Source organism: Mobula birostris, chromosome 1 (assembly GCF_030028105.1).
Source record: "Mobula birostris isolate sMobBir1 chromosome 1, sMobBir1.hap1, whole genome shotgun sequence".
In the NCBI taxonomy this organism is placed as follows: Eukaryota; Metazoa; Chordata; class Chondrichthyes; order Myliobatiformes; family Myliobatidae; genus Mobula; species Mobula birostris.
The window spans coordinates 155,206,127-155,223,464 of NC_092370.1; the positions used below are offsets into that span (position 1 = coordinate 155,206,127).

The 17,338-nt window shown below is 48.2% G+C and overlaps 1 protein-coding gene across 1 annotated transcript in view; it reads left to right on the forward strand.

The window, feature by feature from the left end:
* The window catches only part of sptbn5 (spectrin, beta, non-erythrocytic 5), a 279,715-nt gene that overhangs the window by 108,166 nt on the left and 154,211 nt on the right, over positions 1–17,338 (forward strand). The window lies entirely within an intron of this gene.

Below are 17,338 nucleotides of genomic sequence, written 5' to 3' on the forward strand. Positions count from 1 at the left end.
GAGGGGATAATAGGAAAGAGGAACAGGCTATGATAAAGTAACCGGAGTTTTTATGCACGTGGGGTCATGGCAGTTAAGGCTGGATCACTTGCATAGACATACACTTCACTATGTCCCTCTCACAGAGGTAAACTTCACTATCTCCCCATCACAGAGGGACACTTCATTATCTCCCTCTCACAGAGATACACTTCACTATCTCCCTCTCACACACGTACACTTCACTATTTCCCATCACAAAGGGACACTTCACTATCTCCCTCTCACAGAGGTACACTTCACTGTCTCCCTCTCACAGAAACTTCAGTATCTCCCCCTCACAGAGGTCCACTACACTATCTCCCCCTCAGAGAGGGACACTTCACTATCACCCTCTCACAGAGATACACTTCACTATCTCCCCCTCACAGAGATGCACTTCATTGTCTTCCCCTCACAGAGATACACTTCACTATATCCCCGTCAATAGGGACACTTCACTATCTCCCCATCACAGAGGGACACTTCAATGCCTCCCCCTCACAGAGGCACACTTCACTACCTCCCCCTCACAGAGGGACACTTCACTATCTCCCTCTCACAGAGGAACACTTCACTATCTCACACTCACAGAGGTACACATCACTATCTCCCCCTCACAGAGATGCACTTCACTGCCTCCCTATCACGAAAGTACACCACTATCTCACCCTCACAGAGATACACTTCACTATCTCCCTCTCACAGAGATACACTTCACTGTCTCCCTCTCACAGATATACACGTCACTATCTCCCCCTCACAGAGATACACTTCACTATCTCCCTCTCACGGAGGTACACTTCACTATCTCCCCCTCACAGAGTTACACTTCATTGTCTCCCTCTCACAGAGGGACACTTCACTATCTCCCTCTCACGGAGGTACACTTCACTATCTCCCTCTCAAAGAGCTACACTTCTCTACCTCCCCGTCACAGAGGTACACTTCACTATCTCCCCCTCACAGAGATACACTTCACTGTCTCCCTCTCACAGAGATACACTTCACTATCTCCCTCTTGCAGAGATACACTTCACTATTTCCCTCTCACAGAGGGACACTTCACTATCTCCCTCTCACAGAGATACACTTCTCTACGTCCCCGTCACAGAGATACACTTCACTATCTCCCCCTGACAGAGATACACTTCACTATCTCCCTCTTACAGAGATACACTTCACTATCTCCCCTCACAGAGGTACACTTCACTACCTCCCTCTCACAGAGGTACACTTTACTATCTCCCCTTCACAGAGATACACTTCACAGACTCCCTATCACAGAGATACACTTCACTATCTCCGTCTGACACTTCACTATCTCCCCCTCACAGAGATACACTTCACTATCTCCCTCTCACGGAGGTACACTTCACTATCTCCCTCTCACAGACGTACACTTCACTATCTCCCTCTCACAGAGATACACTTCACTATCTCGCTCTCACAGATGTACACTTCACTATCTCCCTCTCACAGACGTACACTTCACTATCTCCCTCTCACAGACGTACACTTCACTATCTCCCTCTCACAGAGATACACTTCACTATCTCCCTCTCACAGACGTACACCTCACTATCTCCCTCTCACAGAGATACACTTCACTATCTCGCTCTCACAGACGTACACTTCACTATCTCCCTCTCACAGAGATACACTTCACTATCTCGCTCTCACAGATGTACACTTCACTATCTCCCTCTCACAGACGTACACTTCACTATCTCCCTCTCACAGAGGTAAACTTCACTATCTCCCCATCACAGAGGGACAATTCACTATCTCCCCATCACAGAGGGACACTTCATTATCTCCCTCTCACAGACGTACACTTCACTATTTCCCATCACAAAGGGACACTTCACTGTCTCCCTCTCACAGAGATACACTACACTATCTCCCCCTCACGGAGATACACTTCACTATCTCCCCCTCACAGAGTTACACTTCATTGTCTCCCTCTCACAGAGGGACACTTCACTATCTCCCTCTCACGGAGGTACACTTCACTATCTCCCTCTCAAAGAGCTACACTTCTCTACCTCCCCGTCACAGAGGTACACTTCACTATCTCCCCCTCACAGAGATACACTTCACTGTCTCCCTCTCACAGAGATACACTTCACTATCTCCCTCTTGCAGAGATACACTTCACTATTTCCCTCTCACAGAGGGACACTTCACTATCTCCCTCTCACAGAGATACACTTCTCTACGTCCCCGTCACAGAGGTACACTTCACTATCTCCCCCTCACAGAGATACATTTCACTGTCTCCTGCTCACGGAGGTAAACTTCACTATCTCCCTCTCACAGAGATACACTTCACTATCTCCCCCTGACAGAGATACACTTCACTATCTCCCTCTTACAGAGATACACTTCACTATCTCCCCTCACAGAGGTACACTTCACTACCTCCCTCTCACAGAGATACACTTCACAGACTCCCTATCACAGAGATACACTTCACTATCTCCGTCTGACACTTCACTATCTCCCCCTCACAGAGATACACTTCACTATCTCCCTCTCACAGACGTACACTTCACTATTTCCCATCACAAAGGGACACTTCACTATCTCCCTCTCACAGAGATACACTACACTATCTCCCCCTCACGGAGATACACTTCACTATCTCCCCCTCACAGAGTTACACTTCATTGTCTCCCTCTCACAGAGGGACACTTCACTATCTCCCTCTCACGGAGGTACACTTCACTATCTCCCTCTCAAAGAGCTACACTTCTCTACCTCCCCGTCACAGAGGTACACTTCACTATCTCCCCCTCACAGAGATACACTTCACTGTCTCCCTCTCACAGAGATACACTTCACTATCTCCCTCTTGCAGAGATACACTTCACTATTTCCCTCTCACAGAGGGACACTTCACTATCTCCCTCTCACAGAGATACACTTCTCTACGTCCCCGTCACAGAGGTACACTTCACTATCTCCCCCTCACAGAGATACATTTCACTGTCTCCTGCTCACGGAGGTAAACTTCACTATCTCCCTCTCACAGAGATACACTTCACTATCTCCCCCTGACAGAGATACACTTCACTATCTCCCTCTCACAGAGATACACTTCACTATCTCGCTCTCACAGATGTACACTTCACTATCTCCCTCTCACAGACGTACACTTCACTATCTCCCTCTCACAGAGGTAAACTTCACTATCTCCCCATCACAGAGGGACAATTCACTATCTCCCCATCACAGAGGGACACTTCATTATCTCCCTCTCACAGACGTACACTTCACTATTTCCCATCACAAAGGGACACTTCACTATCTCCCTCTCACAGAGATACACTACACTATCTCCCCCTCACGGAGATACACTTCACTATCTCCCCCTCACAGAGTTACACTTCATTGTCTCCCTCTCACAGAGGGACACTTCACTATCTCCCTCTCACGGAGGTACACTTCACTATCTCCCTCTCAAAGAGCTACACTTCTCTACCTCCCCGTCACAGAGGTACACTTCACTATCTCCCCCTCACAGAGATACACTTCACTGTCTCCCTCTCACAGAGATACACTTCACTATCTCCCTCTTGCAGAGATACACTTCACTATTTCCCTCTCACAGAGGGACACTTCACTATCTCCCTCTCACAGAGATACACTTCTCTACGTCCCCGTCACAGAGGTACACTTCACTATCTCCCCCTCACAGAGATACATTTCACTATCTCCCTCTTACAGAGATACACTTCACTATCTCCCCTCACAGAGGTACACTTCACTACCTCCCTCTCACAGAGATACACTTCACTATCTCCCCCTGACAGAGATACACTTCACTATCTCCCTCTTACAGAGATACACTTCACTATCTCCCCTCACAGAGGTACACTTCACTACCTCCCTCTCACAGAGGTACACTTTACTATCTCCCCTTCACAGAGATACACTTCACAGATTCCCTATCACAGAGATACACTTCACTATCTCCGTCTGACACTTCACTATCTCCCCCTCACAGAGATACACTTCACTATCTCCCTCTCACAGACGTACACTTCACTATTTCCCATCACAAAGGGACACTTCACTATCTCCCTCTCACAGAGATACACTACACTATCTCCCCCTCACGGAGATACACTTCACTATCTCCCCCTCACAGAGTTACACTTCATTGTCTCCCTCTCACAGAGGGACACTTCACTATCTCCCTCTCACGGAGGTACACTTCACTATCTCCCTCTCAAAGAGCTACACTTCTCTACCTCCCCGTCACAGAGGTACACTTCACTATCTCCCCCTCACAGAGATACACTTCACTGTCTCCCTCTCACAGAGATACACTTCACTATCTCCCTCTTGCAGAGATACACTTCACTATTTCCCTCTCACAGAGGGACACTTCACTATCTCCCTCTCACAGAGATACACTTCTCTACGTCCCCGTCACAGAGGTACACTTCACTATCTCCCCCTCACAGAGATACATTTCACTGTCTCCTGCTCACGGAGGTAAACTTCACTCTCTCCCTCTCACAGAGATACACTTCACTATCTCCCCCTGACAGAGATACACTTCACTATCTCCCTCTTACAGAGATACACTTCACTATCTCCCCTCACAGAGGTACACTTCACTACCTCCCTCTCACAGAGGTACACTTTACTATCTCCCCTTCACAGAGATACACTTCACAGACTCCCTATCACAGAGATACACTTCACTATCTCCGTCTGACACTTCACTATCTCCCCCTCACAGAGATACACTTCACTATCTCCCTCTCACGGAGGTACACTTCACTATCTCCCTCTCACAGACGTACACTTCACTATCTCCCTCTCACAGAGATACACTTCACTATCTCGCTCTCACAGATGTACACTTCACTATCTCCCTCTCACAGACGTACACTTCACTATCTCCCTCTCACAGACGTACACTTCACTATCTCCCTCTCACAGAGATACACTTCACTATCTCCCTCTCACAGACGTACACCTCACTATCTCCCTCTCACAGAGATACACTTCACTATCTCGCTCTCACAGACGTACACTTCACTATCTCCCTCTCACAGAGATACACTTCACTATCTCGCTCTCACAGAGGTAAACTTCACTATCTCCCCATCACAGAGGGACAATTCACTATCTCCCCATCACAGAGGGACACTTCATTATCTCCCTCTCACAGACGTACACTTCACTATTTCCCATCACAAAGGGACACTTCACTGTCTCCCTCTCACAGAGATACACTACACTATCTCCCCCTCACGGAGATACACTTCACTATCTCCCCCTCACAGAGTTACACTTCATTGTCTCCCTCTCACAGAGGGACACTTCACTATCTCCCTCTCACGGAGGTACACTTCACTATCTCCCTCTCAAAGAGCTACACTTCTCTACCTCCCCGTCACAGAGGTACACTTCACTATCTCCCCCTCACAGAGATACACTTCACTGTCTCCCTCTCACAGAGATACACTTCACTATCTCCCTCTTGCAGAGATACACTTCACTATTTCCCTCTCACAGAGGGACACTTCACTATCTCCCTCTCACAGAGATACACTTCTCTACGTCCCCGTCACAGAGGTACACTTCACTATCTCCCCCTCACAGAGATACATTTCACTGTCTCCTGCTCACGGAGGTAAACTTCACTATCTCCCTCTCACAGAGATACACTTCACTATCTCCCCCTGACAGAGATACACTTCACTATCTCCCTCTTACAGAGATACACTTCACTATCTCCCCTCACAGAGGTACACTTCACTACCTCCCTCTCACAGAGGTACACTTTACTATCTCCCCTTCACAGAGATACACTTCACAGACTCCCTATCACAGAGATACACTTCACTATCTCCGTCTGACACTTCACTATCTCCCCCTCACAGAGATACACTTCACTATCTCCCTCTCACAGACGTACACTTCACTATTTCCCATCACAAAGGGACACTTCACTATCTCCCTCTCACAGAGATACACTACACTATCTCCCCCTCACGGAGATACACTTCACTATCTCCCCCTCACAGAGTTACACTTCATTGTCTCCCTCTCACAGAGGGACACTTCACTATCTCCCTCTCACGGAGGTACACTTCACTATCTCCCTCTCAAAGAGCTACACTTCTCTACCTCCCCGTCACAGAGGTACACTTCACTATCTCCCCCTCACAGAGATACACTTCACTGTCTCCCTCTCACAGAGATACACTTCACTATCTCCCTCTTGCAGAGATACACTTCACTATTTCCCTCTCACAGAGGGACACTTCACTATCTCCCTCTCACAGAGATACACTTCTCTACGTCCCCGTCACAGAGGTACACTTCACTATCTCCCCCTCACAGAGATACATTTCACTGTCTCCTGCTCACGGAGGTAAACTTCACTATCTCCCTCTCACAGAGATACACTTCACTATCTCCCCCTGACAGAGATACACTTCACTATCTCCCTCTCACAGAGATACACTTCACTATCTCGCTCTCACAGATGTACACTTCACTATCTCCCTCTCACAGACGTACACTTCACTATCTCCCTCTCACAGAGGTAAACTTCACTATCTCCCCATCACAGAGGGACAATTCACTATCTCCCCATCACAGAGGGACACTTCATTATCTCCCTCTCACAGACGTACACTTCACTATTTCCCATCACAAAGGGACACTTCACTATCTCCCTCTCACAGAGATACACTACACTATCTCCCCCTCACGGAGATACACTTCACTATCTCCCCCTCACAGAGTTACACTTCATTGTCTCCCTCTCACAGAGGGACACTTCACTATCTCCCTCTCACGGAGGTACACTTCACTATCTCCCTCTCAAAGAGCTACACTTCTCTACCTCCCCGTCACAGAGGTACACTTCACTATCTCCCCCTCACAGAGATACACTTCACTGTCTCCCTCTCACAGAGATACACTTCACTATCTCCCTCTTGCAGAGATACACTTCACTATTTCCCTCTCACAGAGGGACACTTCACTATCTCCCTCTCACAGAGATACACTTCTCTACGTCCCCGTCACAGAGGTACACTTCACTATCTCCCCCTCACAGAGATACATTTCACTATCTCCCTCTTACAGAGATACACTTCACTATCTCCCCTCACAGAGGTACACTTCACTACCTCCCTCTCACAGAGATACACTTCACTATCTCCCCCTGACAGAGATACACTTCACTATCTCCCTCTTACAGAGATACACTTCACTATCTCCCCTCACAGAGGTACACTTCACTACCTCCCTCTCACAGAGGTACACTTTACTATCTCCCCTTCACAGAGATACACTTCACAGATTCCCTATCACAGAGATACACTTCACTATCTCCGTCTGACACTTCACTATCTCCCCCTCACAGAGATACACTTCACTATCTCCCTCTCACAGACGTACACTTCACTATTTCCCATCACAAAGGGACACTTCACTATCTCCCTCTCACAGAGATACACTACACTATCTCCCCCTCACGGAGATACACTTCACTATCTCCCCCTCACAGAGTTACACTTCATTGTCTCCCTCTCACAGAGGGACACTTCACTATCTCCCTCTCACGGAGGTACACTTCACTATCTCCCTCTCAAAGAGCTACACTTCTCTACCTCCCCGTCACAGAGGTACACTTCACTATCTCCCCCTCACAGAGATACACTTCACTGTCTCCCTCTCACAGAGATACACTTCACTATCTCCCTCTTGCAGAGATACACTTCACTATTTCCCTCTCACAGAGGGACACTTCACTATCTCCCTCTCACAGAGATACACTTCTCTACGTCCCCGTCACAGAGGTACACTTCACTATCTCCCCCTCACAGAGATACATTTCACTGTCTCCTGCTCACGGAGGTAAACTTCACTATCTCCCTCTCACAGAGATACACTTCACTATCTCCCCCTGACAGAGATACACTTCACTATCTCCCTCTTACAGAGATACACTTCACTATCTCCCCTCACAGAGGTACACTTCACTACCTCCCTCTCACAGAGGTACACTTTACTATCTCCCCTTCACAGAGATACACTTCACAGACTCCCTATCACAGAGATACACTTCACTATCTCCGTCTGACACTTCACTATCTCCCCCTCACAGAGATACACTTCACTATCTCCCTCTCACGGAGGTACACTTCACTATCTCCCTCTCACAGACGTACACTTCACTATCTCCCTCTCACAGAGATACACTTCACTATCTCGCTCTCACAGATGTACACTTCACTATCTCCCTCTCACAGACGTACACTTCACTATCTCCCTCTCACAGAGATACACTTCACTATCTCCCTCTCACAGACGTACACTTCACTATCTTCCTCTCACAGAGATACACTTCACTATCTCCCTCTCACAGACGTACACCTCACTATCTCCCTCTCACAGAGATACTCCTCACTATCTCCCTCTCACAGACGTACACTTCACTATCTCCCTCTCACAGAGATACACTTCACTATCTCGCTCTCACAGACGTACACTTCACTATCTCCCTCTTAAAGAGGTAAACTTCACTATCTCCCCATCACAGAGGGACAATTCACTATCTCCCCATCACAGAGGGACACTTCATTATCTCCCTCTCACAGAGGTACACTTCACTATCTCCCCCTCACAGAGATACACTTCACAGGCTCCCCCTCACAGAGGGACACTTCACTATCTCCCTCTCGCTGAGATATGCTTCACTATCTCCCCCTCACATTGGTACTCTTCACTATCTCCCCCTCACATTGGTACTCTTCAATATCTCCCCCACACAGAGATATACTTCACTACCTCCCCCTCACAGAGGGACAGTTCACTACTTCCCCCTCACAGAGAAGCCCTTCACTATCTCCCTCACAGAGAGGTACTCTTCACTATCTCTCCCTCACAGAGATAAACTTCACTATCTCCACCTCACAGAGATACACTTCACTATCTCCCCCTCACAGACATACACTTCACTATCTCCCTCTCACAGATGGACACTTCATCATCTTCCTCTCACAGAGATACACTTCACTGTCTCCCCCTCAGAGAGATACACTTCACTGTCTCCCTCTCACGGAAGTACACTTCACTATCTCCCCCTCACAGACATACACTTCGCTATCTCCCCCTCACAGAGGTACACTTCACTATCTCCCCCTCACAGCGATACACTTCACAATCTCCCCCTACAGACGTACACTTTACCATCTCCCTCTCACAAAGATACACTTCACTATCTCCCCCTCACAGAGGTACAATTCTCTCTCTCCGTCTCACAGTGATACACTTCACTACCTCCCCCTTACAGAGGGGCACTTCACTATCTCCATCTCACAGAGATACACTTCACTATCAGCATATCACAGAAGGACATGTCACTATCTCCCCCTCACAGAGATACACTTCACTATCTGCCCCTCACAGAGGTACACTTCACTATCTTCCCCTCACAGAGATACACTTCACTACCTCCCCCTCACAGAGGGACACTTCGCTATCTCCCTCTCACAGAGGGACACTTCACTATGTCCCTCTCAGAGATACACTTCACTATCTGCATATCAGGGAGGTGCACTTCACTGACTCCCCCTCACAGAGGTACACCTCACTATCTCCCTTTCACAGAGATACACCACTATCTCCCCCTCACAGAGGTACACATCACTATCTCCCTCTCACAGAGTTTCACCTCACTATCTCCCCTTCACAGAAATACACTTCACTATCTCATTCTCACAGAGGTACACTTCACTATCTGCCTATCACGGAGGTAAACTTCACTATCTCCCTCTCACAGAGATACACTTCACTATCTCCCCCTCACAGAGATACACTTCACAGTCTCCCTCTCACGGAGGATAACTTCACTATCTCCCTCTCACAGAGGTACACTTCACTATCTCCCCGTCACAGAGATACATTTCACTATCTTCCTCTCACAGACGGACACTTCACTATCTCCCTCTCACGGAGGTACACTTCACTAACACCCTCTCACACAGCTACACTTCTCTACCTCCCAGTCATGGAGGTAAACTTCACTATCTCCCTCTCAGAGAGATACACTTCACTATCTCCCCCTCACAGAGGTACACTTCACAATCGCCCCTTCACAGAGATACACTTCACTATCTCCTCCTCAGAGAGGTACACTTCACTATCTCCCCTTCGCAGAGATACACTTCACAGCCTTCCCCTCACAGAGATACACTTCACTGTCTCCCTCTCTCAGAGGTACACTTCACTATCTCCCCCTCACAGAGATACACTTCACTGCCTTCCCCTCACAGAGATACACTTCACTATCTCCCCATCAGAGAGGTACATTTCTCTATCTCCCCCTCACAGAGATACACATCACTATCTCCCCCTCACGGAGATACACTTCACTATCTCCCTCTCACAGAGATACACTCCACTATCTCCCCCTCACAGAGGTAAACTTCACAACCTCACCCTCACAGAGGTAAACGTCACTATCTCCCCTTCACAGAGATATACTTCACAGCCTCCCTCTCACAGAGATACACTTCACTATCTCCCTCTCACAGAGGTACCCTTCACTATCTCCCCATCACAGAGGTACACTTCACTATCTCACCCTCACGGAGATACACTTCAATATCTCCCTCTCACAGAGGGACATTTCACTATCTCCCCCTCACAGAGGTACACTTCACTATCTCCCTCTCACAGAGATACACTTCACTATCTCCCCCTCACAGAGGTACACTTCACTATCTCCCTCTCACAGAGATACACTTCACTATTTCCCCCTCACAGAGATGCACTTCACTACCTGCCCCTCACAGAGGGACACTTCACTATCTACCTCTCACAGAGAAACACTTCAGTATCTGCATATCACAGAGGGACATTTCACTATCTCCCCCTCACAGAGATACACGTCACTATCTCCCCTTCACAGAGGTACACTTCACAACCTCACCCTCACAGAGGTAAACTTCACTATCACCCCTTCACAGAGATATACTTCACAGCCTCCCTCTCACAGAGATACACTTCACTATCTCCCTCTGACACTTCACTATCTCCCCCTCACATAGATACACATCACTATCTCCCTCTCACAGAGATACACATCACTATCTCCCTCTCACAGAGGTACCCTTCACTAAATCCCCCTCACAGAGGTACACTTCACTATCTCACCCTCACGAAGATACACTTCAATATCTCCCTCTCACAGAGGGACATTTCACTATCTCCACCTCACAGAGGTACACTTCACTATCTCCCTCTCACAGAGGTACACTTCACTATTTCCCCCTCACAGAGGTACACTTCACTATGTCCCCCTCACAGAGGTACAATTCACTCTCTCCGTCTCACAGAGACACACTTCACTACCTCCCCCTCACAAAGATACACTTCACTACCTGCCCCTCACAAAGGGACACTTCACTATCTACCTCTCACAGAGATACACTTCACTATCTGCATATCACAGAGGGACACTTCACAGTCTCCCTCTCACGGAGGATAACTTCACTATCTCCCTCTCACAGAGGTATACTTCACTATCTCCCCGTCACAGAGATACATTTCACTATCTTCCTCTCACAGACGGACACTTCACTATCTCCCTCTCACGGAGGTACACTTCACTAACACCCTCTCACACAGCTACACTTCTCTACCTCCCAGTCATGGAGGTAAACTTCACTATCTCCCTCTCAGAGAGATACACTTCACTATCTCCCCCTCACAGAGGTACACTTCACAATCGCCCCTTCACAGAGATACACTTCACTATCTCCTCCTCACAGAGGTACACTTCACTATCTCCCCTTCGCAGAGATACACTTCACAGCCTTCCCCTCACAGAGATACACTTCACTGTCTCCCTCTCTCAGAGGTACACTTCACTATCTCCCCCTCACAGAGATACACTTCACTGCCTTCCCCTCACAGAGATACACTTCACTACCTCCCCATCAGAGAGGTACATTTCTCTATCTCCCCCTCACAGAGATACACTTCACTATCTCCCCCTCACAGAGATACACTTCACTATCTCCCTCTCACAGAGATACACTCCACTATCTCCCCCTCACAGAGGTAAACTTCACAACCTCACCCTCACAGAGGTAAACGTCACTATCTCCCCTTCACAGAGATATACTTCACAGCCTCCCTCTCACAGAGATACACTTCACTATCTCCCTCTGACACTTCACTATATCCGCCTCACAGAGATACACTTCACTATCTCGACCTCACAGAGGTACACGTCACTACCTCCCCCTCACAGAGATACACTTCACTATCTCCCCTTCACAGAGGTACACTTCACTATCTCCCCCTCAGAGAAATACACTTCCCTGTCTCCCTCTCACGGAGGTACACTTCACTATCGCCCTCTCACAGAGATACACTTCACTATCTCCCTCTCACAGAGGTACCCTTCACTATCTCCCCATCACAGAGGTACACTTCACTATCTCACCCTCACGGAGATACACTTCAATATCTCCCTCTCACAGAGGGACATTTCACTATCTCCCTCTCACAGAGGTACACTTCACTATCTCCCCCTCACAGAGGTACACTTCACTATCTCCCTCTCACAGAGATACACTTCACTATTTCCCCCTCACAGAGGTACACTTCACTATGTCCCCATCACAAAGGTACAATTCACTCTCTCTGTCTCACAGAGACACACTTCACTACCTCCCCCTCACAGAGATGCACTTCACTACCTGCCCCTCACAGAGGGACACTTCACTATCTACCTCTCACAGAGATACACTTCACTATCTGCATATCACAGAGGGACATTTCACTATCTCCCCCTCACAGAGATACACGTCACTATCTCCCCTTCACAGAGATATACTTCACAGCCTCCCCCTCACAGAGATACACTTCACTATCTCGACCTCACAGAGGTACACGTCACTACCTCCCCCTCACAGAGATACACTTCACTATCTCCCCTTCACAGAGGTACACTTCACTATCTCCCCCTCAGAGAAATATACTTTCTTGTCTCCCTCTCACGGAGGTACACTTCACTATCGCCCTCTCACAGAGATACACTTCACTATCTCCCCCTCACAGAGATACACTTCACTATGTCCCCCTCACAGAGGTACAATTCACTCTCTCCGTCTCACAGACATACACTTCACTACCTCCCCCTTACAGAGGGGCACTTCACTATCTCCATCTCACAGAGATACACTTCACTATCAGCATATCACAGAAGGACATGTCACTATCTCCCCCTCACAGAGATACACTTCACTATCTTCCCCTCACAGAGATACATTTCACTACCTCCCCCTCACAGAGGGACACTTCACTATCTCCCTCTCACAGAGATACACTTCACTACCTCCCCCTCACAGAGGGACACTTCGCTATCTCCCTCTCACAGAGGGACACTTCACTATGTCCCTCTCAGAGATACACTTCGCTATCTGCATATCAGGGAGGTGCACTTCACTGGCTCCCCCTCACAGAGGTACACCTCACTATCTCCCTTTCACAGAGATACACCACTATCTCCCCCTCACAGAGGTACACATCACTATCTCCCTCTCACAGAGTTTCACCTCACTATCTCCCCTTCACAGAAATACACTTCACTATCTCATTCTCACACAGGTACACTTCACTATCTGCCTCTCACGGAGGTAAACTTCACTATCTCCCTCTCACAGAGATACACTTCACTATCTCCTCCTCACAGAGATACACTTCACAGTCTCCCTCTCACGGAGGATAACTTCACTATCTCCCTCTCACAGAGGTACACTTCACTATCTCCCCGTCACAGAGATACACTTCACTATCTGCATATCACAGAGATACACTTCACTTTCTCCCCCTCACAGAGGGACACTTCACTATCTCCCCCTCACAGAGATACACTTCACTATCTCCCTCTCACAGAGATACACTTCACTATCTCCCCCTCACAGTGATACACTTCACCAGCTCCCCCTCACAGAGGGACACTTCACTATCTCCCTCTCACTGAGATATGCTTCACTATCTCCCCCTCACATTGGTACTCTTCAATATCTCCCCCTCACAGAGATATACTTCACTACCTCCCCCTCACAGAGGGACACTTCACTATCTCCCTCTCACAGAGAAGCCCTTCACTATCTCCCTCACAGAGAGGTACACTTCACTATCTCCCCCTCACAGAGATAAACTTCACTATCTCCACCTCACAGAGATACACTTCACTATCTCCCCCTCTCAGACATACACTTCACTATCTCCCTCTTACAGATGGACACTTCACCATCTCTCCCTCACAGATATACACTTCACTGTCTCCCCCTCATAGAGATACACTTCACTGTCTCGCTCTCACAGAAGTACACTTCACTATCTCCCCCTCACAGACATACACTTCGCTATCTCCCCCTCACAGAGGTACAATTCTCTGTCTCCATCTCACAGTGATACACTTCACTACCTCCCCCTTACAGAGGGGCATTTCACTATCTCCATCTCACAGAGATACACTTCACTATCAGCATATCACAGAGGGACAAGTCACTATCTCCCCCTCACAGAGATACACTTCACTATCTGCCCCTCAGAGAGATACACTTCACTATCTGCCTCTCACGGAGGTAAGCTTCACTATCTCCCTCTCACAGAAATAAAACTTCACTATCTCCCCCTCACAGAGATACACTTCACTGTCTCCCTCTCATGGAGGTAAACTTCACTATCTCCCTCTCACAGAGGTACACTTCACTATCTCCCCCTCACAGAGATACATTTCACTATCTTCCTCTCACAGAGGGACACTTCACTATCTCCCTCTCACAGAGCGACACTTCACTAACTCCCTCTCACAAAGCTACACATCTCTACCTCCCCGTCACGGAGGTAAACTTCACTATCTCCCACTCAAAGAGATACATTTCACTCTCTCCCTCTCACGCAGTTAAACTTCACTATCTCCCTCTCAGAGAGATACACTTCACTATCTCCCCCTCACAGCGATACACTTCACTACCTCCACCGCACAGAGGTACACCTCACTATCTCCCCTTCACAGAGATACACTTCACAGCCACCCCGTAACAGAGAGACACTTCACTACCTCCCTCTGACACTTCACTATCTCCCCCTCACAGAGGTACACTTCACTGCCTCCCTCTCACAGAGATACACTTCACTATCTCCCTCTCACAGAGATACACTTCAGTATCTCCCCCTCACAGAGGTACACTTCACTATCTCCCCCTCACAGAGATACACTTCACAATCTCCTCCTCACAGACGTACACTTTACCATCTCCCTCTCACAAAGATACACTTCACTATCTCCCCCTCACAGATGTACACTTCTCTATCTCACCCTCACAGAGATGCACTTCATTATCTCCCTCTCACAGAGATACACTCCACTATCTCCCCCTCACAGAGGTACACTTCACAACCTCACCCTCACAGAGGTAAACGTCACTATCTCCCCTTCACAGAGATATACTTCACAGCCTCCCTCTCACAGAGATACACATCACTATCTCCCTCTGACACTTCACTATCTCCGCCTCACAGAGATACACTTCACTATCTCGACCTCACAGAGTTACACGTCACTACCTCCCCCTCACAGAGATACACTTCACTATCTCCCCTTCACAGAGGTACACTTCACTATCTCCCCCTCAGAGAAATACACTTCCCTGTCTCCCTCTCACGGAGCTACACTTCACTATCGCCCTCTCACAGAGATACACTTCACTATCTCCCTCTCACAGAGGTACCCTTCACTATCTCCCCCTCACAGAGGTACACTTCACTATCTCACCCTCATGGAGATACACTTCAATATCTCCCCCTCACAGAGGGACACTTCACTATCTCCCTCTCACAGAGATACACTTCACTATCTGCATATCACAGAGATACACTTCACTACCTCCCCCTCAGAGAGATACACTTCACTATCTCCCCCTGACAGAGATACAGTTCACTCACTCCCCCTCACAGAGGGACACTTCACTGTCTCCCGCTCACAGAGATACACTTCACTATCTCCCCCTCACAGAGGTACACGTCACTACCTCCCCCTCACAGAGGGACACTTCACTATGTCCCTCTCACATAGATACACTTCACTATCCGCATATCACAGAGGTGCACTGCACTACCTCCCCCTCACAGAAGTACACCTGACTATCTCCCCTTCACAGAGATACACTTCACTAACTCCCCCTCAAACAGAGACTTCACTATCTCCCTCTCACAGAGATATACTTCACTATCTCCTTCTCACAGAGGGAGTCTGCATTATCTCCCTGTCAGAGAGATAGACTTCACTGTCTCCCTCTCACGGAGGCAAACTTCACTATCTCCACCTCACAGAGATACACTTTACAGTCTCCCTCTCACAGTGGTACACTTCACTATCTCCCCCTCACAGAGGTGCACTTCACTATCTCTCCCTCACAGAGATACACTTCACTATCTCCCTCTGACACTTCACTATCACCCCCTCACAGAGATACACATCACTATCTCCCTCTCACAGAGGGACATTTCACTATCTCCCCCTCACAGAAGTACACTTCACTATCTCCCTCTCACAGAGATACACTTCACTATTTCCCCCTCACAGAGGTACACTTCACTATGTCCCCCTCACAGAGGTACAATTCACTCTCTCCGTCTCACAGAGGTGCACTTCACTATCTCTCCCTCACAGAGATACACTTCACCATCTCCTTCTCACAGAGGGACACTTCACTATCTCCCCCTCACAGAGATACACTTCACTATCTCCCCCTCACAGAGGGACACTTCAGTATCTCCCTCTCACAGAGATACACTTCACCATCTCTCTCTTACAGAGATACACTTCACTATCTCCCCCTCACAGAGGGACACTTCACTATCTCCCCCTCACAGAGATACACTTCACTATCTCCCTCAAAGAGAGGTGCACTTCACTATCTCCCCCTCACAGAGATACACTTCACTATCTCCGCCTCACAGAGATACACTTCATTATCTCCCCCTCAGAGACATACACTTCGCTATCTCCCCCTCACAGAGGTAAAATTCTCTCTCTCTGACTCACACTGATGCACTCCAGAACCTCCCCCTTACAGAAGGGCACTTCACTATCTCCATCTCACAGAGATACACTTCACTATCAGGATATCACAGAGGGACTTGTCACTATCTCCCCCTTACAGAGATACACTTCACTACCTCCCCCTCTCAGAGGGATACTTCGCTATCTCCCTCTAACAGAGGGACTCTTCACTATGTCCCTCTCAGAGAT